Source organism: Sciurus carolinensis, chromosome 2 (genome assembly GCF_902686445.1).
Source record: "Sciurus carolinensis chromosome 2, mSciCar1.2, whole genome shotgun sequence".
NCBI lineage: Eukaryota > Metazoa > Chordata > Mammalia > Rodentia > Sciuridae > Sciurus > Sciurus carolinensis.
The window spans coordinates 70,661,547-70,682,888 of NC_062214.1; the positions used below are offsets into that span (position 1 = coordinate 70,661,547).

At 44.0% G+C, this 21,342-nt stretch overlaps 1 long non-coding RNA gene across 1 annotated transcript; it reads left to right on the plus strand.

Moving 5' to 3' along the window:
- Positions 1-2,419: 2,419 nt before the first annotated feature.
- Positions 2,420-18,542, plus strand: LOC124977948 (uncharacterized). Its single transcript, XR_007107291.1, has 4 exons — positions 2,420-2,770; positions 11,647-11,773; positions 16,180-16,320; positions 18,448-18,542. It is a non-coding gene; the product is annotated as an uncharacterized LOC124977948 (long non-coding RNA).
- The last annotated feature ends 2,800 nt before the right edge of the window (positions 18,543-21,342 follow it).

The following is a 21,342-nucleotide window of genomic DNA, read 5'->3' on the forward strand; positions in this document are numbered from 1 at the left end:
GGAGAAGCAAAATATGTAGGAATAATTTCTTCTCTTTTCTTTCTTCTCTTGTTTGAGAAAAGGCATGTGGCAAGTTTTTAGAAGGTGAACTTTAGTAGGTGGTGAAACCTTTGAAGAGAGATGATTTTCATTTGTGTGATGCATTGCTTATCTAGTGTTTGGGGAGGAAATATCTCTTATGCCATATATGTGCATTACATCACATAAAAGACAGACAGGGAATACCTCTCTTCTATCCTTCATCCTGCTGCTTGGCACCAAAAGCTTATTCTGTTTTCATAAGTGTATAGTAACGGTAACAGAGATAACTCAGGCTGTGTTATAGTGTGCCAGGACAGCAATACTAAAAACTTGTCTTCAAGTCCAAATATTATTAAAGTTGTCTCTTTCCCACACATACAAAATGAGCAAAGCTTTCATTATTCATCAAATGGGGAAATTAAGCACTGCAATTATCTGTCTATTGCCCCAGGACAGGCTGGGCTTCGTTTAATCAGACATTGCTATGTGAAGCTGCAGACTGCGCCTGACCATAAGCAGACATTAAAGAAAGCTATTTAATAAAAAGCTTCCAGGTCTTCATATCCAGTGTTAGTTTCCCTGAGAACTTCTGAACTTTAGAACTCAGCTGGAGTTTAGGAGGAGGAAGGAAGATTCTAGAAGGTGATAAGGGGGCCTGTGACCAAAACGACCAATACAACAAAGTTAAAATAAATTGCAATCTTTTGCATAACCAAATTGGCAAGGTCCCTGTCTTTCTTCTCTTGGGAGTGGTGTTTACTGAGAGGACCCACAGGACTGTATTTATGTTTGATGATTGGTCTAAAATCCTATAGCCTTGGAGCCAGCTGGCAGAGCTTAGTGAGGCCTGCATGTTATCCAGGTCAGAAACTGGCAGCATTGGCTACAGTTCAAATCCAGCCCCAGAGGTCACTATAATATGTGAAGAAACCCAGGTAGGTGGAGGACCCCAATTCTCCCTCCCTTGGAGGGGACTCTAGGACCCCTTGCCCAAATCCCTGTGAGTTTTGAGTTTCTATAGGTCACACTCAAAAGTCACATTGATTTTTTCCTACTTGTCATTTAACATATGAGTTTTCAAGACAAGAGGTCCCTAGATGAGGGTGTTTAAGGAGGTTAGGGGTCTGGACCCAATGAGGTTATGGTTCCTTTCACCCTAGAGTATCCATGCTTAGTTGACCTGAGTTCTCACGGGCAGAAGATCTGCCTCGAGTGGACAGTGTTGCCATTGTCCCATAACAGGGAGAAGCATGAAGGGATCTCAGAGGATGTCCCCTTTGTCTGCAACCCTGGGACCCTGCCAACTGAAAGTCTTTGTGTCCGGGGGAGCAGTACTGAGTCACTTTGCCTGAGCCCCTTTCTCCCCAGGTACTGGAAAATGTCACTCTCCCCACTCTCCCTTGTTCTCTGCCTTCCCATCCTGCCACTGTGGGAAGCTACGGGCTCCCCCGTTTTCAGCAGACTCCTAAAGGGCTTCCAGGATAATGCTAGCCCTTCTATAATCCCAGGGGAAATTGAACACTTGCTAGTGCCCACTGGGCCAGGTGCTGCTGCTGAGTACACACAAGGAAACACATGAAGGCTGATGCAGCTAAGGTGGGCTTCTGGGGGAAATATCTTCCCAGACCTGGAGTGAGGATGTGACAGCCCCTGAGCCCCTCTGAGTCTTCCTTCCACTGACTGAAGCTCAGCTTAGCCCAGTGTTCACAGAGGCTGACCTGCAATCAGAGGCTGATATCAGGTGGTCACTGAAGACTGTGCCAGGAAACTGGGGGACAGAGACGCATTCCAGTGAGACTTGGAAAGTTTCTTGGATGAGGGGAAACATTTATCAAGTGGCGGTGGGAAAGGTTTTTGAGCAGGTGCCCCAAGCAGGAGAGTGCAGAGTTGTTAGTACCTGCTTCCACCATGGCGTGCTACAGGACAAGGCCCTCTGGCCCCCAGGCCACTGTCCCCTGTCCGTGTGTGGTGGACTGCCACAGGGAACTCAGGAACTGATGCCTAAAAGGCCCATCCCCTGGCTGCTCTTATGGCCAGTCCTGGCTTCAGGATAGTGACCCAATCTGCAGCCAGACCCTGTCAGCCCACAGAAGCAGGCATCCCAGGACTACAAGAGCACAAGGTGAACACAGATGGGCGTCAGCTGAACTCGGCAGGGCCACGGCCAGCACTGTCAAGGAGCAGCGAGGCAACCTCAAAAGGTTTCCCTGGAACAGAGCCAACACCCCTCACCCACTTCCCAGTCTGAACAGAGCTCAGGCAACCACCCCAGATATAAGAAAAATGTTCCCAGAAGCAGACTCGAGGTTGCAGAGGCCTGTGGCGGACACTAGGGGGCAGGGCGGGGTGGCGGATTTGGCGCCGGGAGAAGGGAGCCGCCCAGACCCAACCCGGGGGTCTGACCACCAGCGGACGTGGTGGGCGCCTGCGGACTCCGGCTCCGAGGTACCAGAACGTGGAGACGTCGGAGAGATAAGACCCGTGCGGAACTCTCCACCCCACCCAGTGCGTCCTCGCTCCAAAGTCCCCAGCGCGGTGCGGCCCCCGGCACAGCGCGGATCCGGGAACCCACAAGGCAGGCTCGGCGTGTCCCGCCGGGGCGCCTCCCGTCGCTGCGCCGGGAGAGGCCTCCTGTAGCTGGGGCCCTTTCCAAGCACAACAGCCGCCCCGTCGCGGCCCCGCGCTGACCCACTTTACCTCCCGCCTCCCCAGCCCCAGGCCGAGAATAAACGAGGCCTCCGCCAAGCAGGTGCGAGCCCGCGGGCGGGGCGCACCGGGCCACCGGGCTGCCCCGCACCCACCTCCGCCCCGCGGCGCCAGCCACGGCTTCCGGGGCGGAGGCCGGGGATGAAGGCAGGCCGCGGGAAGAGGGGGGCGAGCGACGGGGAGAGAAGGAGCCTGGGAGGAGGGGAAGGGCTGGAGAAATGAGGGCGGAGGAAAGGAGGAGGAAGAAGAGAGGAGAGAGGGAAAGGGGAAGAGAGAAAGGCAGAGGAGGGGCGAGGGAGAGAAGGGCTGAGGGGAAGAGGGCGCGAGACCGCGCCTGGCCTCTTTCCTGGGCTGAGGCCAGCTGGGGAGGAAATGTTGAAATGGGTGAAGTGCACATCCGCCTCCCAGGCCTAGGGGGTTCCTGGCTAAAGCTGCACTAACCCCACCTTACCCAGCCCTCGGTGCCCGACCTCTGCCTTTTTTTCTGCAAGCCCCATTGCCAGGGAAACTATTCATACTGAGTTGGGTTAATACAGCCTGGACCTGCCCCAAGGCATGCGCAGTTTTAGATGAGATTACTTGTTTACCAAATGACTGTGTCTACTAGGGGGACTTCTGGCCCCACAGCCTAGTGGAGCAGTATGGAGGGAAGAAGCAGGTGGCTAATGCTGAATGTCATGACTTGGCACTGGCAAGCTCCGGTCCTGAGGTCTCCTTTCTTGTCTCTGGTTCCTTCGAGCCCTGTAGGGAGACCTCACTGACTGGCATCAGATCTGGGAAAATGCCCTGTCCCAGGACAGGGACTCTGCCTGCTCAGTCCTTGTTCACCACTCCATATACTTTCTACCTATTACCTACCTACATATTAATACTTGTTAAAAGAAGTAAATTTATAAATAGATCCATCGCCAAAGGGCATTCATATTGACCCCCCCCCCCCTTTTCCTTACTCAAACTCACATAGTAGTTGTTTGTGTAAAGTTCTGGGCACATATCAACAAATAAGAATGAATATTAACATGCTTTGTATAGAAATGGGGTCAGTATATCATAAGAGCTAATGGGTAGTGAGTATTCATCAAAGGCCAAGCCCTTAGTCTGAGCACTTGACATATGTTAACTCACTTAATCCTCACAAAACTCTTAAGGTTTATTACTATTATCTCCATTTTTCAGATGAGGAACCTGAGGCACAGAGAGGTTAAGTAGCCTGCCAGAGATCATGAAACTACTAAGTAATACAGTCAGGATTTGAGCTTGGTTCCAGAGCCCATAAAGTAACAACCAGGCTTCCCACTCTTCTATGAATATTGTTCTATGAATTGTTTTTCCACTAAGAATGTACTATTTTCTACAATCATAGAAAGATTCCTAGAGGAGGAACTGGTGGCTACTGAATATTGAGATATTTATGGATATTAACAAAACCATCCAAAACAGTAGGAGTCTTGCATCTAGCCTGCAGGTCCAGGCTCCACATTTGACCTCATCCTTACCCCACAAACAAGTATCCTTGAATCCTTTTAGGTTAGGGGTTGGGGAAGAGGGAAGTTCCCAGACAGGGGCAGAGGCCCACACAGGCCCTGGAAATAAGCAAAATAGCAAGGTGACACTTTGTTAGGTTGAAGTTCAGGGACACCAAGATGTCAGAGGCAGAGTACAAGAAAAATGTTGCTGGAGGACAAGGCAGGGAGATGAGTCATGTCCCTGTTACCATGACAACTCCCACTACTGAAGACTTATAGCCCATGATAGCTCCTGCCACAGGTTTGATATTCTAAAATTACCAGTGGGGGTAGAGTGGACAGTGTTCTAATCAGGCATTCTAAAGTAACCAATAGGGGGAAATTGGACAATATTCTAATCAGTTACCATAAGGTAACAAGTAGGAACAAATGGGATAGTGTCTTCAATCAGGTCTGTATAGGGAAGAGAATGCGTCCCAGCCCAGCATATAAGAATTTCCAGAGTGACTTTCTCTTTCTCTCTGTCTCTCCATCAGACTCTCTCTCCCCATCCTCCCTCCCTCCCACTCTGTTTTACCTTTCACCTTCACTTTCAGTAAATTTGCACTTTGCCTGTTGCTTCTGTGTGCCTTGCTCAATTCTTTGTTCGGGACACCAAGGACCTGGACCCCAGCTGGATACCCTAACAATAACAGTTAAGTAAAGAACCCCAGGGTCCTGCACTTCCAAAACTAGGAAGAGAAGTGATGCTAGTGTCATTGACTGGCTATAGCCTTGTCCAACTGTGGCATCGTGGCCAATGGAGGCCAGAGTTTCTGGGCCAGCCTTCTTCTACCATTGACCCTTACTCATTTTTCCAAGCTTCTTCTTCAAACATCCTCAAAATTCTCTGCGTGCAATAAAATCTCACAGTGAAATTCTTTTTTTGTAGTTGTTGCTATAAGAGTCCTCCTGTTACATATAGTTGATTGTTCTAAAATTTAAAATTTTTGACCATTTGGTGGGGGAAAGAGGAAAGGAAAAGTAGTTCATGGATTTCATTTACTTTTGCTTATTACTACAAATAAAATCCTTTTTTCCCTTTCTTTTAGGACAACAAATCTGTAACTAGGCAAATACTACATAGTTGGACTACATTTCCCAGCCTGCTTTGCAGTTAGGTTTGTCCTAAGGACAAAACCCTCATCAACAGAGTAAAAGGAGACCTGTGATAGGAACCACTTCTGTTCTGGGCCTGCAAAGAGTGGGTGTTGTCTGTTCCACTTTGGCTTTGACAGCAGCCCACCTGTTGTAGAGTAGTGCCCTCAGGGAGGCTTAAGATTCAAGACTCAAAAATTATTTTTATACTATCCTCAAAGATTATATATCACTTTGTGGTTTTATTCAATAAACATTTTGTAGAATGTTACAAATGAGGAAGAGTATTTAAAATCAGATGCTTCTTGATTTATAGTGGGGTTTATGTCCCAATAAACCCAACATAGATTGGAAATAAGTCAAAATGCATTTGTTGGTACACCTAACAGTAAACATCAGTGTTTAGCCATAGAACACACTATAGAGGGTCAGTTATTTCTGCTGGTGATCTTGGGGCTGACAAACCTGTGGCTTACTTTCCATGGCTCAGCATCATAAGAGGATTGTACTAAAAGTATTAGTCTAGGAAAAGATCAAAATTCAAAGTGTAATTTCTGCTGAATGTGTGTCATTTTGGCACCATGATAAAGTTGGAAAATTCTAAGTCCAGGTCAAGACAATACGTAAATAAATATCTCTGATTGGTTCTGTTTCTCTAGAGAACCTAAGACAGAAAAAGACCTGTTGGTTCCAGTCTCTGTATTATTGGGTTTCTTTGTTACAGCTGCTGGGCTGTATCCCAACTAATTTAGAAATTGATTAGTGTCCATGTGTGTAGCCATTTCTAGTGTAGTTTTGGTGACCTTCCTGTATTTTAAGGTTTTTTGTCTTTTTCACATAACTTTCCAGGAATTTTATATTTTAGGTGCATTAGCCTTTTTGATTATAATATGTATTGCAAATATTTCCTTATTGTCAATCACTTGTCTCTTCATTTTGCTTGGGATAGCATTCATCCTATAGAATATATTCTTTACAGCTCTTGATGCCTCTTGAAATCCAACCCAATTCAGTATAATCAGAGGGCTGTTTACTATGCAACTCACATCACTGCCCTCTTCATAATATTGAAGGTTCCCACAAGAAACCTAATGTATCTCTCAATTCATGTCCCTTTTACAGTCTTAAATTTTCCTTATGTAAGTCTTCCAGAAGATTGGTTAGTTCTATGCCTAGATTATTTATGATTTTTGTTGCTATTGCAAATGCCATTTCCTACTTGGTATATAGGGAAAGTATTGATTTTTATGTTTGTTCTGTATCCACTTGCCATCTGACTGATTCTTACATCCTATTGAACCTCTCACAGGATATTAATTATACTAATTTTAATGTCCTCTTTGGATTCCTGCATCATCCTGTGTTCTCCAAGGTTCAGCTTAGTTCTTCTGTGTGCTGATGATTTCTTTAAAATACTTGGTTGTCCAATCCCATATGTGAATGAGTAGCAGAAGAGTGGTTCTCAAAGTGAAATCCACAGATCTCTGGGATTACTGTGACTTTTAAAGGTGTCTGTAAAGTCAAAACTATTTAATAGGAACACAAAGACTTTGTTTTCTCATGAGTGTTCAGTGGAGTTTTCTAGTGGAGTCTACATGATGTGCGATATCACAGTAGCTTGAAAACAGAAGCCTATATGAAAATCTAGTTGGCTATTAAACCAGACATTGGAGAGATTTTAAAAAAATACCAAACAGTGGCACTCCTTCTACTAAAATGTTTTAAGAAAAATATAGTCATTTTCATAAGTGTTATTTGAATTAGCATGCCATTATTTTTAATAAATGAATAAATATTTGAACATTTTCTCCATTTGATCTTCTACTATAGCAAATATTGATTTAACACATATACACAAATGCACTTCAAGGGACCCTTCATCATCTCCTTCCCTTTCTTCCTTCTTTTTCCAACTTTCTTTTAGAGGGTATGTCACTAGTGGCCAAAGCTGGTCTCAAAATCTTGATCCTCCTGCCTTGGCCTCCCAAGTAGCTGGAATTATAAGGTGTGCACTACTTCACCCAGCACCCTTCATCACTTTTAAGAGGGTGGGTTAGTAAGCTTTACCAGTGCTCTGTGTTAGTCAGCTTCCCACCACTATAACAAATATCTGAGATAATCAACTTATAAAGAGAAAAGTTTTATTTTGGCTATAGTTTGGCCAATGTTTGCTATAGAGTGTTTCCTGGCAAAATAGTCTCAGTGTCTTCTGTACTCTTTATCTTATTAACAAACGGGACACTATCTCAATTGCTTAGGTAACCCTGTAAGTAATTGCCCATGTCCCATAACCTATTTCTTTTCCACTGGTGCCCTCTCCAATTCCAGACTTGGGGACTTTTAAGATGACCCCCTACCTGTACCACATTGTAGGCTCCTTGGCTCTGTTGGACTTTACATGTATTGGATCCCTTCTGCTCTGTATTTTCTAGAAATTCTCCAATGTCTGGTCTGCTGGTGTACTTCTCCTAGTTGTCTTGATCTTCTAAGCTTTTATTTTTATATTTATTGTTCTATTTCAGAGGAAAGGAGTCGGGTATGTAGGAGGAGTTCCTGAATGTGTTTAGTCAGCCCTCTTGAATCCAGTGGTTGAATAGATGAGTGAATGTGCAGGAGCACTGGAGTGGCACCTCAGGGCAGGGAGCCCATCCCCTGCTGGTGTAGACCTTCTTCCAAGACAGGGCTGTCAGGAGGAGCACCTGGTAGAATTATTATAGATTAGGTGCCTTACCTGTGTGAGAGCACCTGTAAGTTAGGTGAGGTCAGGGTGAGGACTGTGTGGTTGCTGTCAGGAGCTCAGCAATGGGTGGAGGTCCAAAGAGCGACAACACACAGAAGGTATAGCAGATGTCTCTTCTCTTCAAGCTTAATTTAGTTGATGGGAGTTAAGCCACAGTGACAAAATTGCTAGAAGAAAAGAACATGATCCCCACAGTGTTCCAATCCTGGTGATTCTTCAGGAAAAGTATGGCTCATGTCTACTGGGCACTGGGCCAAATATGAAGAGGGAGGGCGCTAGGAAGTGTCCCCAGAGAAGGATGGGGGGCACAGGACTGGCATTTGGAGGATGCTGCGAGGTGCTTTGAATTTAGGGAGCACAGCCCTTCCTCCTGCCTTGGGTCTGACCTGTTGATAGCATCGAGTTGGTCACGGTTGCCTTCTCATGAAAAGCAGACAGAATCCTTTAAAGATTCTTTCCCAGCAGCAGCAGGAGGCCTGGAGTGATTAGGAAGCAAAGTAGGGGAAGGAAACTTAGGTCGCCTCACATTTTATTTAAAAGAAAATACTTCCCTCCTGAAGCAGGGGGCTGAGCTATGTGCCTTGGCACAGACACAAAACCAAAGCAAACTCTCAGCAGCTTCTCTGGAAAGTCTGGCCACACCCTCCGGACATGGGAAAGGCTTTCTTCTTTATTTCAAATGACCCTTTTTCGCCTTTTATAGATGCAAATGTTTATTTGGTCTGACTTCGAAATACTTCAGTGCAGCTGCAATAATTTAAGGCAGCCCTGTAAGAAATGACCACTTCCTGACCTAACATGTGAACCCTGTGCTGGGGGGCCACAGAGAGAATTTGTGAGACACCTGAGCAGCAGTACCAGGTCCTCCTTCAACAGACCTCCCTGGCCATGTGGATGGGGTGAACATTGTGCACAAGGACTTCACTGTGACTGGGCAGGTGGGCACTTCTGCAGGTCAGCAATGACAGTTGAGAGGGCCATAGTATTTGTCAGGGAGAGGGACATCATTGCCTTTGGGAGAAGGACAAGAAGTCATGGGGCTCATCTTTTAGGAGTTAGCTTGTGCAGGAAGCTACAGGTACAGGATGTGCAGAAATCTGTAATGGAGAAAATATCTGTAAAATTTTGTGAGAACTAAATTAGCAAAATACCATCATTCCTCCATATCTGCAGGGGATTGATGCCTGGACCCTGCAGATACCAGCTTACAAGGTGCTCGAATTCCTTACATAAAATTAGTTATTATACTGTATTGTTTAGGGAACAATGACAAGGAAAAAATGTGAATATTGCAATCGCCCCCCCAAATATTTTGAATCTGTGGTTGGTTGAATCCATGATTGTGGAACCTAAGAATATGGATGGTAAACTATGCCTAGAAAATACGAATGAAGGGCTGGGGAGATAACTCAGTCGGTAGAGTGTTTGCCTTGCAAGTACAAGGCCCTGGGTTCGATCCCCAGCACCGCAAAAAAAAAAAAAAAAAAAAAAAAAAAAAAAATATATATATATATATATATATATATATATATATATATATATATGAATGAAGATAAATGTTAATGGATATGACTTGGTAGTTGGTGGACCTGGCCACAATCCTCCACCATTAAAGACTGAAGAGTACTCACTGAGGTATTAGGGGACTCTCTATGTCAATGTCAGGGACTGCCAGAATGTTACCCCCCTTTTATGGGTGAGAAAACTAAACATTAGAGTTGTGAGGTCAGAATTGGAGCCTGAGTCCAACAGGAGGCAGTGAGCCTGGCTACCTCCTGGAGGTTGGTCCCTCGCTCACATCCTCTACCAGCTCTCAGTCTCCCAGCATGGGGTGTTGTTCTTGCCCCTGCACTGTGGTGCTGTGCCCCAGGCTTCTCCTCAGCTTGACTATGCAAATGGAGACCATCTGCTCTGTCTGCCCTGCCTTTCCACCCTGCGTGCTGGGCCCTGGTCTTAGCACTGGGTCTGTGGTGGGGAAAAGCCTGGGCTTTTGTCCTCAGTTCCTGCCATGCCTCCTGCCTCCTGCCTTGGTCCTTTGTATATGCTATTCCCTCCTGGATGCCTTCATTCCCAGGAACCTGGCTAGCTCCCACTCAAGCCAGCTCTTGGCCGATGCTCAGGCATTTCTTCCCCAGACTAAGTGAAGCCCCTACAACGTTCTATGATGTCCACCCTCCCAGAAACACACAGCATGTTCGTTGGCAGGTCATCATCTTTCCATTCTTATCTCACACAGAATTGCCACAAGAATGACAGTGTCTTCCAGGTAAGGATGGAGAAAACTGGGCTGGCAAGACCCAGAAGCAGAAAGCTGGTGTGACCTCCTTTCCTGCTTCATACTGTGCTATGGACTCTTCTTCAGTCTGCATGGACAGCTGGAAGCAGGGGCAGTCCTGCTTGTGATTGGAGGGAGTGGGACTGCACTTAAGGGACAGTTCCATTTGGGGTACTGTGGTCTGATCATGGAATGAAAAGCTGTATGCCAAACACCCTCCCAGGTGGTGACTTTCCCATCTTGGGGACATCTTTTGGAGACTTTTGGCTCATTTTAGTGCCTGAAATGGGCTTTCTGGGATTGATGGCCAGTGGTGCATCTGAGAGAGGGACTGTTGGGGCTGGGAATAGTGGCGGCTTCTTGGTGGTTTGCCTGGCTTGTCATGAGGCCATGGGTGGTTTGTGGACATTCATAGAGACACCTGTAGGAAATTAGAAGGAGGTAAATCTGTAGGGAGAGATGGATTATTTAACATAGGACTGGTCAACTAGCTAACCATCTAAAAAAAAATTAATGCCCAACTTTTATCATGACCAAAATAAATTCCAGAGGGATTCAGATGGATCAAAGATTTAAATGGGAAAAAGGGAAACTATAAAAATACTGGAAAAAAGATGATTTAAAATATGTATAATCTTGGAGGGAGGTGGACTTTTCAATCATGTTACAAAACTGAGGCCATAAATAGCATAATTGATTTATTCTACCAGGTAAGAGCCAGATATTTTTGCATGGCAGAAAATACCTTGATACAGGCTAAAAGACAAATGACAAATGAAAAAAAATATGCAGTACATCCCTAAGGTGGAATTACCATGCAGTCATTAGAAAGAATGAGGGATATTTATATCTATCATATGCATAATAATGTATGCAACTTATGTCACAGGCAAAAGGCTGCTATAAATCAATAAGAGAAATCCAACAACTAAATCAGAAAATGGGCAAGAGATAGAAATCCTTCCCAGGAGATGAAAATGCTTCCAAACCTTTAAAAATATGTTTACTCTCATTACAAGAAAATAAATGCAAACTAAAACATCAGTGAAATTCTGCTTTCCATCTATCAGATTGACAAAGTTCCATACTTTGATAGCTGCTGTGTAAATGCTATGGTTGAATTTGGAATGTCTCCCAGAGGCACGTTGAATGTTTCATCCCCAGGCCATGGGGCTATTGGCAGGTGGTGAAACCTTTAGGGGGTGGGGACAAGTGGGTAGAAATTAGATTATTGGGGCTGTGCCCCTGAAAAGGATATTGGACCTCAACTCCTCTTCTTCCTCTCTTTTTTTGCTTCCCAGAAGCTTTGAGGAGAGTAACTGCCTTTGTTACATGCTCCTGCCACAATATTCTGCCTCATCTCAGCTCCAAAAATAACAGTGTCATGGACTGAAACTTCAAAACTATGAGTCTGAAACCTCTAAAACTGTGAGTCAAAATAAACTTTTTCTCTCTTTAAGTTGATAATCTCAGGTATTTTGTTACGGTAATGGCAAGCTAACAGAGTGAGTGAGCTGGAAATACAAGCTCAGGGAGCACGGGACAGCGGGCCCATCTACCTGCATTACAAACATGTATGTTCTGCCTCTGCATGTCCACTTTAGGATTTCATCCCATAGATGTGCTTGCACACCTTCATGAGAATGCTTATCATGAAGGCTCATTGAAGCATAATTTGTGGTCATAAAAGGACAGAAACAACTTAAATACTGCCAGCAATAATATTAATTAAATACATGTGTGTTACATCACATCTGTGAGATGGAATTACCATGTAATCATTAAAAAGAATAAGGTATGTTTAGTTATGATATGGGCAATCTTCAAAGTATATTGTTTCAAAAAGAGGAAGCTAGAGAATGTGTATGTAGGTCCTCTTACTTGTGTGAGTGTGTGCATATGTGTATATATTTGTATGGAAACACAGAAATTCTTGGAAGGATACATAAAATGTGGAAAATAGCATCATGGGGTTCCTCTGGTATTATGCTCTGAATGTTTGTGTGCCCCCAAAACCTATACATAGAAATCCTCATCCTTGATGTGATATTAAGAGGTGGGATCTTTGGGAGATGATTAGGCCACCAGGGTGTAGACCCCATGATGAGAATAGAACTCTGGTAAAAGGGATCCAAAGTGCTCTTGTGCTCACTTTCCTTCCCTCCTTGGCCCCAGCATGTCCCCTCCCCCACCCTCACCATTTGAGGACACAGCAAGAAGGTAGCCTTGTGGAATCTGGATGTGGGTCCTTGCCAGAACCTGACTCTGCTGGCACCTTGACCTGGGACTTCCACTTTCTAGTCCTGTAAGAAATAAATATCCATGTTTTTAAAGTCACCTAGTCTATGGATTAACTTGACTAAGAAATTCAAGGAAGAGGTTGGTGACCTGGGGTGGGTGGTGAAAAACTTAATTCCATTGTCTCCTTCATTAGAATGTTTTGCTCTAAGAATCTTTAGTCCTTTAAATAATCAAAGTCATGCCTTGGGGATACCACAGTCATTTCTGTCCTGCCTTGGCCTCTAGCTGGTTGGGACCGAGCCCAGCCAAGCTGCTCTCTGGGTCAAGTCTGCACTACCAGACCTGGAATGCAATCCACAACACAGTCAGTGCCCTGCCAAGAAGTCACAGCTTGGGCTAAAATCTGCATGGAACAGGGAGGCAAAGCTGGCCAGACCCACAGACTCTGTTGCACTCGACTTAGGTTCTTATTGCTCCCTAACGGTGGTTGCTTACCTTGGCATTGCTGACCTGGGGAATGACCAAATCCAGTGAGGATCCCCAGTGCACAAACTCCACAGGGCGGGCTCTGTGCCTCAAGCTGGTTGGTGTACCCATGGAGCCATCAATTTACACTGTCCAGGGAACTGCTACTGATTGCTTCTCAGATAAAGAAGAGGGGTGGTAGCTCCATGCCGTGTGTGGGGCGGATCTCTCTTGTCACTAGCCATACATGCCCCTTCACCTCAGGCAGGGTCTCAGTTGTCTCAGGCTCTCCTTCCCTTAGAGTTTCAGCCCCCTTCCCACATCCATTCCCCTGGCTGCGAGACAAGGTCCCTGAGGTCAATGACACTTCCCTTAGGAGAAAGACGGGATTGTAACAAAGGCTTTAATTGTACCACGTGATGTACAGTTAAATGTATATCTTTCTGAACAAATGTTTGATGGTGCCCTGGTTATTAAACAAAACACTCAGACCCACAGACTTTCCAGAAATCCAGCTGAATTATATACGCCAGCCTGTTACACAATCCAAAAAGGGCACAGTCATGGGAATGACATGACTGTATCCACATGCCTGATTTTGCAGTATGTGATCTGGCCAGGCCTCTGGGCATTTGTGGCTCCTAGTAAGGCTTCATGCTCAGAGAGCCCAAGGCTGAGATAGGAGGTAGGAGAACCCAGGTCACAGTAGCATGCTTGGTCCCCTACTCTGTTCATTGTTCATGTCAAATCATGTGAGCTACCTTCTACTGGGAACCTATGACAGCAGAAGTGACACCTGGTGTTCTTTTAAGGGTTAAACCCCCAACAACACAAAGCAACTCGCCTGCCTTTCTTAGTGCACGTCCACATTTTTATCTCACCAGTAATTATTCCTACTAAAGGCAGACATAATTTTGAAAGCAGGTAAAAGCCTCTTGAAAAGTCAGTGGACAGATGGTTCTGCTCCTTCTCCTTTCAAACTGTCAGCCATACAGGTCTCAGCTGCCATCTAATATCACTACTTTGCATTTGGGCACATTTATTTCTGTGGACGTGGGAGGAGGCGTCAAGCAAAGCCTTGGAGAAGCCATATACATCCTATCAGAGACATGCTTGGTTTGGTGAGTGGGTCGTGCACTAATTGATAGGGGCTCAGAGATGTACAGGAAATGGATTTCCTGGGTTCTGCACATTCAACACAAGCATGTCACATCATCTGTGGGTTCAGCTCCTCTTCCTGGGCCTGTGTAGGCAAAACATAATCCACACTGGGGGACAGAGTTAGCCCAAGGGGCTTCCCTGATGACTTTCAATTGAGAACAATGGTACCATCCCAAGCTTACTTCTTCCTCACAGCAAACCAGGAATAGGGAACTATTACTATCTCTGTTTTCCTGATGGGTAGACTGAAGTGTCAAAGTGATGGCAGAGAGAAGGGTAATAGGAACCAAGGACTTCAGGGGCAGGGAGGAATGAGGTCCATTCCTTTAGTTGAATCTAGATGCTGGGCAGTTAGAGGTAGCTGGCACTACAGGAGGTGGGATAAGGTAGGGAAGATGGGTGAAAATAGAGGATTTGGGACCCCAGTATCTCCATTGCATTCCCCAGACACACCTGGAGGTGTGTTCTTTGGAAAAATTGAAGAGCAATGACTCTGAACTCAGGAACTACAGGGAAAGCAGAAGGCAGGGGTGAAATACTGGACTGAAAATGGGTTCAGGTATAAGAAGAAAGACAACACAGACCAAGAAGAGCCACCAAAGCCCCTTCCCTCACTCAACTCCCAAGAAATTGGCAGCCTAGGGCAGGACACATGTCTCTAGAGTAGAGAATTAAAAAGCTTGCATACGAAGGTTGCCTTATAAAGAAATTTGCTCTACCCATCAGTCTAGTGCCACCCCACTGCCAACAACAAGTCTTCAAAGAGCTCTGGAGTCTGCATTCTTAGATATGCACAGATTGCCAAGGATCATTGAACATGTGGGTGAAGCCACCATCACAGAGCAAAACAAACAATAATCAGAAAAAGGCACTCAGAGGAATTAGAGAAAAGGGAGCCAAAGATGAGCTCAAAATGATGCGCCAATCACTCATAGTCTCAGGGAGATGAGAGAGGATACTGCATCCAAGAAAGAGTGAAGAAGGTGCAAAGCACAAATATGGAAATATCTAATAGAATCAAAGCAATCTCTAGGGAAAAAAAGACAAAGAGATGGTTATGATTTAGATGTGAGGTGTCCCCCAAAAGCTCACGTGTGAGACACTGCAAGGTTTAGAGGAGAAGTGATTAGGTCATGAGATCCTTAAAATAACCAGTGAGTTAACCCTGGTGGGATTAACTGAGTGGTAACTAGAGGTAGGTGGGGTGTGCCTGGAGGAGGTGGAGTCTTAGGGGCATAGCTTTAGGGTATGTATTTGTATCTGGAGAAAGGAGTCTCTCTCTCTGCTTTCTGATCACCATGTGAGCTGCTTCCCTCTGCCACACTCTTCTCCCATGATGTTCTGCCTCTCCTTGAGCCTGGCCTTCTATGGACTAAGACCTCTGAAACCTTGAGCTCTCAAATAAACCTTTCCTCTTTTACAGTTGTGCCTGTCAGGTCCCGGTCACAGCAGAAAAAAGCTGACTAAAACAGAGATTGAATAAAAGAAATAAAATAACACCAGAGAGTCAATTACATGATTCAGCATCTTTCTTACTAACTTGAGTTGTAAAAGTATAGAACAAAGAAAACAAAACAGGAGATATTTCCAAAGAAATAATACAAGAAAATTAGTGACTAATGGATGACTACAAATGGAAAGGGCTTGTTAAGTACCACCACAATGAATTGCTTTTAATTTCACACACCAAGATGAATCACCATGAAATTTGAAGGCATCAGGGGTGAAGAGAAAATTCTACAAGCTGGATATTGGGGTGTGGTGGGGTATAAAAGCTTAAGGATTAGAATGACAATAGACTTTACAATAGCAGCAATGAAAGATAGAAGACAATGGAATAGTGCCTTTGAAATGCTGACCTAAGTTTCTAAATCTGAACAAATTATTTTTTGAATGAAGTAGTATGAGTATATTTTTAGGCACGCCGTACATTTAGAGTTTTTTCTCTTTTGTGTATCTTTTTTTAGGAGACACTAGAGGATGTGCTTTGCCAAAACAAGCAAGCAAACCAAGAAAGAAAAGAAGACAGGGGATGTAGTTCCTGGAGAGGACAAAAGAAGCCCAGAAGGGAGGCTTCCAGGGAAGGGAGAATTACTAGATAATCTGAGGTATTAGAATTTGAAGTGGTTAATAGATGCTTGATAGAAATAGGGAAATATTTGGGGAAAGCTAGCCATCAGGACAGTGAAAACTAAATGAGTGGTAAAAGGAAATATTTAGTTCTGGTGCTGGGAGTGGGAGTGGATTATAAAAAAGGATCATACTCTTCATACACTCTGACTCTCAAATTAAAATGATTTCATAGTCCTATTCATGTAAATACTCATTATTAATTTAAACAAAAATTGTGATATAAAGATAGGATTATTAAAAGAGGAAAGTGAAAGCATGGTGGGTTATGGCTGTGAAATCCTCTGCCATTATAATAGAAAGCCAACAGTTTTTTTTTTTTGTTTTTTTTTTTTTTTTGTTTTGTTTTGTTTTGCGGTGCTGGGGATCAAACCCAGGGCCTTTTGCTTGCAAGGCAAGCACTCTACAGACTGAGCTATCTCCCCAGCCCAGAAAGCCAACAGTTTTTATTGAAATATAAGTGAAAATAGTTATATACCCTTATCTTTTCAGAAGCAAATAAAAAAAAGAAAGTGATTTTGCCTAGGGAATAGGACTTTGGAATGAGAGATAAACAGAGGCAAACATCCACATTGCACTGTGAGCCTAAATGATTTGGGACTATGCACTCCATGTATGAATCACTTTACTAAAAATAGAAAAAAATAACTGGAAAAGGAAAAGAAACTCTCACCATGTGCTCACTGTTACTGCTAGTGTGTGACAGGACAGTCTGTGGGGACCCAGGGAATTCTAGAGAACTGGGATATTTAGGAAATGGAAAAAATGTCAAGTGGGTGACCTAGAGGCAGAAATCCTGGGTGTGGGGAACCAGTGGGAGCCCTTCTCTTCTATGTGAACTCTTGTTCAATTACAATAGTTGAATTTGTTAGTGGGCAAAGTCCTCCAAAAGCATGACAGCCATAAGTGCTTGGATGCATAGAAAAGATTGTGTCAGATGAAGAGTGATGGTCCTTGGACAACTTGAAGAAAATATATTGGGGCATGGCTTCCTTGAGGTGGAAATGAAAGGATGGAGAAGACAGGAGGTTGTGTGAGGGACACACCTCTCTTAAGAAATGAGAGTGAGCCAATATGGGAAAGGAATACAAGATCAAGTTTCCGTGTTAGACCAGGGGACAGAGATATGAGTCTCCCTGGTTTCTGTAGTTCCCTGGCATCTGGTCCCTTCTGGCCTTGCCCTTTTCTCTGTCTTGATCTATGCTGCCTTTGTTGGTGGCTCCTATTGGGCAAGGGCAAGAGGCTTAGTCTGCAGGGGAGGGAGGAAGTGAGAATCAGAGACATGGAAAGCAGAAAGGAGGATAGATTGTTAGAAGCAACTCAGCAGAACCAGGAGGCGGAAACATGGTTAGGTAGTGTATCAGATATCAATTACTGAGCAACAAATGACCTCTGAATTTAACTGAAAGCAACTTGTGTCTTTCATACAGCTTCCGAGGATCAGAAATATGGAAGCAGCTTAGTTGGTTGTTCTAAGATCCGAGAATTCTTCTGAGGTTGTAGTTGAGCTCTTGACCAGGGTTCTCTGAATTCTAGATTTGGTCTAGAGAATGCTGTGAAGTTTACTCATGTAACTGTTGGTTGGAGCCCTTTGTTCCTCAATATGTGGAGGAATCATTGCAGTGAGCACTGCGATGTATCTGCTCACAGCTGGTCTTCTCCAAGAGCAAGTGATCACAGAGAGACAGAGATGGAGAGATAGAGAATACAGCCAAGAAGGAAGTCACAGTGCCTTCATAACCTAAACTTGGAAGTGGTCACCATCACTTCTTGCTATAGTTTGGATCCTGAAGGCCCTCCAAAGGTGCATGTGGTAAAACTTTGGTCCCCAATTGGACCTACTGGGAGGTGGCAGAATTGTAATAGGTGGGGCCTAGTGGGAAGTCTTTGGGTCATGATGTGTGTGCCCTTGAAGGAGATAGTGAGATCCTGGATTCTTCCTCTTTATTGCTTCCCAGCCATTAAGTGAGTGATTTTACTCTCACATACTCAGTCATGATGTGCTGCCATGGACCCAATGTGTCAGGGTGAATCAGTTATGGAATGAAATCTACAAAAATGTGAGACAAAATATAACTCTTATCTTCATAAACTTATCATTTCAGGTATTTTTCATAGTGCCAGGAAGCTAAGACATTTCTGCCATGTTGTACAGGTCCTGGGTACAGTGTAGGAAGATTCTACAAGAGGTTTTATTGGGGACCATCTTGAAGACTGACTTCCACAATGGTAAAAAGAGACTCACCAATTATGTGCCTACTGTGCACATGATTGTGCTTTTGGCTGTGACTGTGATAATCTTGAAGACACACTGTTCCTGAGGCTCTTCAGCTCCCAGTGCAATTCCAGTTCTTGTCTGCACCTGTCCCAATTCTCCTTTTAGTAATAGAATCACTGGCTCATATCTGCTTCTCCAGTTCTAGTCTTATCTCATTTTCATCTTCATTATTAGAGTCTCATGGTATCTCTATGCTATGTGTTGGGCATGTTTTATTAATTGTACTTGGATGATAAAACTGAAGTCACAGGGACAGGCTCCATACTAGCCAACAACTTGACCTGTGGCAGTATACCTGCAATGGGAGAACTGGGAAGAGAGCTGGAGACTTTGGGCTCTTTAGACACCCACCTCCAGTGGTGGTTTTTCATTTGCTCTTGTATTTCACAGATGTCCCCATTTAAGCACTGGGGACATATCATGAATAGAAAAACCCTAGCTTTTCTGGTATAGGAGATGGGACAGGCATTAGTCCAAGTATCTCACAGATAAATACATAATTACAAATGGAAAGCACTGATATGAAAGAAAGTTCAGGATGAAATGAGATTACAGGGAGCCTGACTTGGCTCTAAGCCCAGGAAACACCTCTGAGGAGGAAGAAGGCGGCAGCAGCGGGTAATTCCTGCTTGTCACCAGGATCAGAGAACAAAGAAGTCCTCAACCTCCCATTTATCTTCAGGCTAATGTTAGCTTGAGAGACATGTGAATCATTTACTTTTTCTCACAAATGTTAATACTTAGGGGTAAAGATTAAAAGATTGAGTCCTAAACTAATAAATAAGGACAACCTTTGGTAATATATTTCTGTACCAGGCAAGGTGTCTTCTTATAGGAACAGTAGAATCACCCAGAAACAAGCATCTAATTATAGCAGCGCCATCTGCGGAACTAAAATAAGGATGATTATCAACACTATCTTTCAGGTTTTTCACTAAGTCAGAACAATTTGCTAAAAATAATCTGTACTGTATCCGCAACGCCCCCAAACAATGTGTGTTTTCTATCACAGCAGCTTGCCAGCTCCCCACGGGCCAAGGGGAGCACTAAGCCCAGCTGGCAGCTGCCACGTCCTTTGGTTGGCTGGTTTTCCTCATGAGCTTTGTCACTGGGGCAGTGGAAAATGGGGTGGAGGGAAAATTCAGACTAGATTCTAGCCCACCATGGAAGGCCAGGTAGACACCAGATTGGATTGAAGAAAGCTGGGTGCATTTCCCAAGAGCCTCCCAAGGGTTCTGGAGCCCATGGCAGGTTTATCAGTTCCTGGAATCTTGCTGTGTCCAATGAATTTGAGTCAAACCTTCAGTCCCCAGCATAAGGAGCTAAAATTCATAAGCCAGGCATCAATTCACTTGTGTTCCATGGGGAGGTTTCCTTCTGGGCCTGAAAACTAGGGTTGGCGATGTAGTTTGGTGGTAGAGTGCTTACCAGGTATGTTTGTTCAAGTCCCAGCACTGAAAACAAACAAACAAACCCAGAAACAAAAACAAAAAACTTTCTTCTAGACCTGAAAACTCAGGTCCCCCATAAAGAGCACCCCTTGCAGAGGTTCACTGCCAGCCTACTCTACCTGAAGGAGGTTCCAAAAGATGTATTTTGGGGAGAAAGAAAGTGATCTCAAAGGAAGGCTTGAGATGGAAGACGGGATAAACTTCAAAGAAAGCACTGATGAGAGGAAAAAGGACCAACATTAATCATATAAAGCAGTATTAATAATGTCTAGGAGACATAAGAAAACCAGAACAGAGCTGAAGTTCTAGACAAGCAAACATATATGCCAAACACAAGTTACATGGAGTTCAAGGGTTTGAAGATCCTTGTCCTATCTGAGTAGAAGGTGAAGGTATTGAGTTCAGAGTTTTATGTCATTACATCTCTTAATTATATATGAAGAACTCTATAGTATTCACTGAAGGATTGAAGCAAGTAGAGAAAAAAGAAATAGGCATTCTTAAAGAAGGGAGAAAAAGATTTGGGAGATGAAGAGAGCATTAAATTGGAGGCTATATTAAAATCTAACTATATCAATAATTATAGATAAATCAAGAGTTCAGCTAAAAAAGTTATTGGATGAGATTTTTAAAAAAAAATATAGCTATATACTTTTATGAGAGACTTCTGAAACAAAAGTTTAGAGAAGAACTTACAGGTCAGAAAAAAGATATATAGATATAAGTAATTTATTAATCTGTTTTCCATTACTATAATGAAATAACAGGATGACTAATGTATACAGACAAGAAGTTTATTTAGCTCACACTTCTGAGGGTTCAAGGGCAAGACTGACATTAGCTTGACTCTTGTAAGAACCTCACCATGGAAGGCTTCACAGTGGCAATAGCATGAGCATAAGGGAGAGATCATAGGGCAAGACAGGACACCAGAGTGAGGAGGGTCAAGCTTGTGGCCTCTCACAAGACCCCATTTCACTATGCTGGGCACCAAGTTTCCAACACATGAACCCTTTGGAGAAAGTCAAGCCATATCTAAACCATAGCACCTCCAAAACCCAAAAAGATCTATTGAGCATTGTGCTTTTCCCTTAGAGATAGAAAGTCCAAGGTGCAGTAACTCACCTTTTATTTGAAGGGATAATGCATCATGTCCTAGACTATTAGGTCCCTAAAACACTACAAATGGGGCAGCTCTCTGAATCTCTGTAAGGTTTATTTCCCACCCTCCAGAGAATGTATATCTTACCATGGCATCAACAGTACTTGCC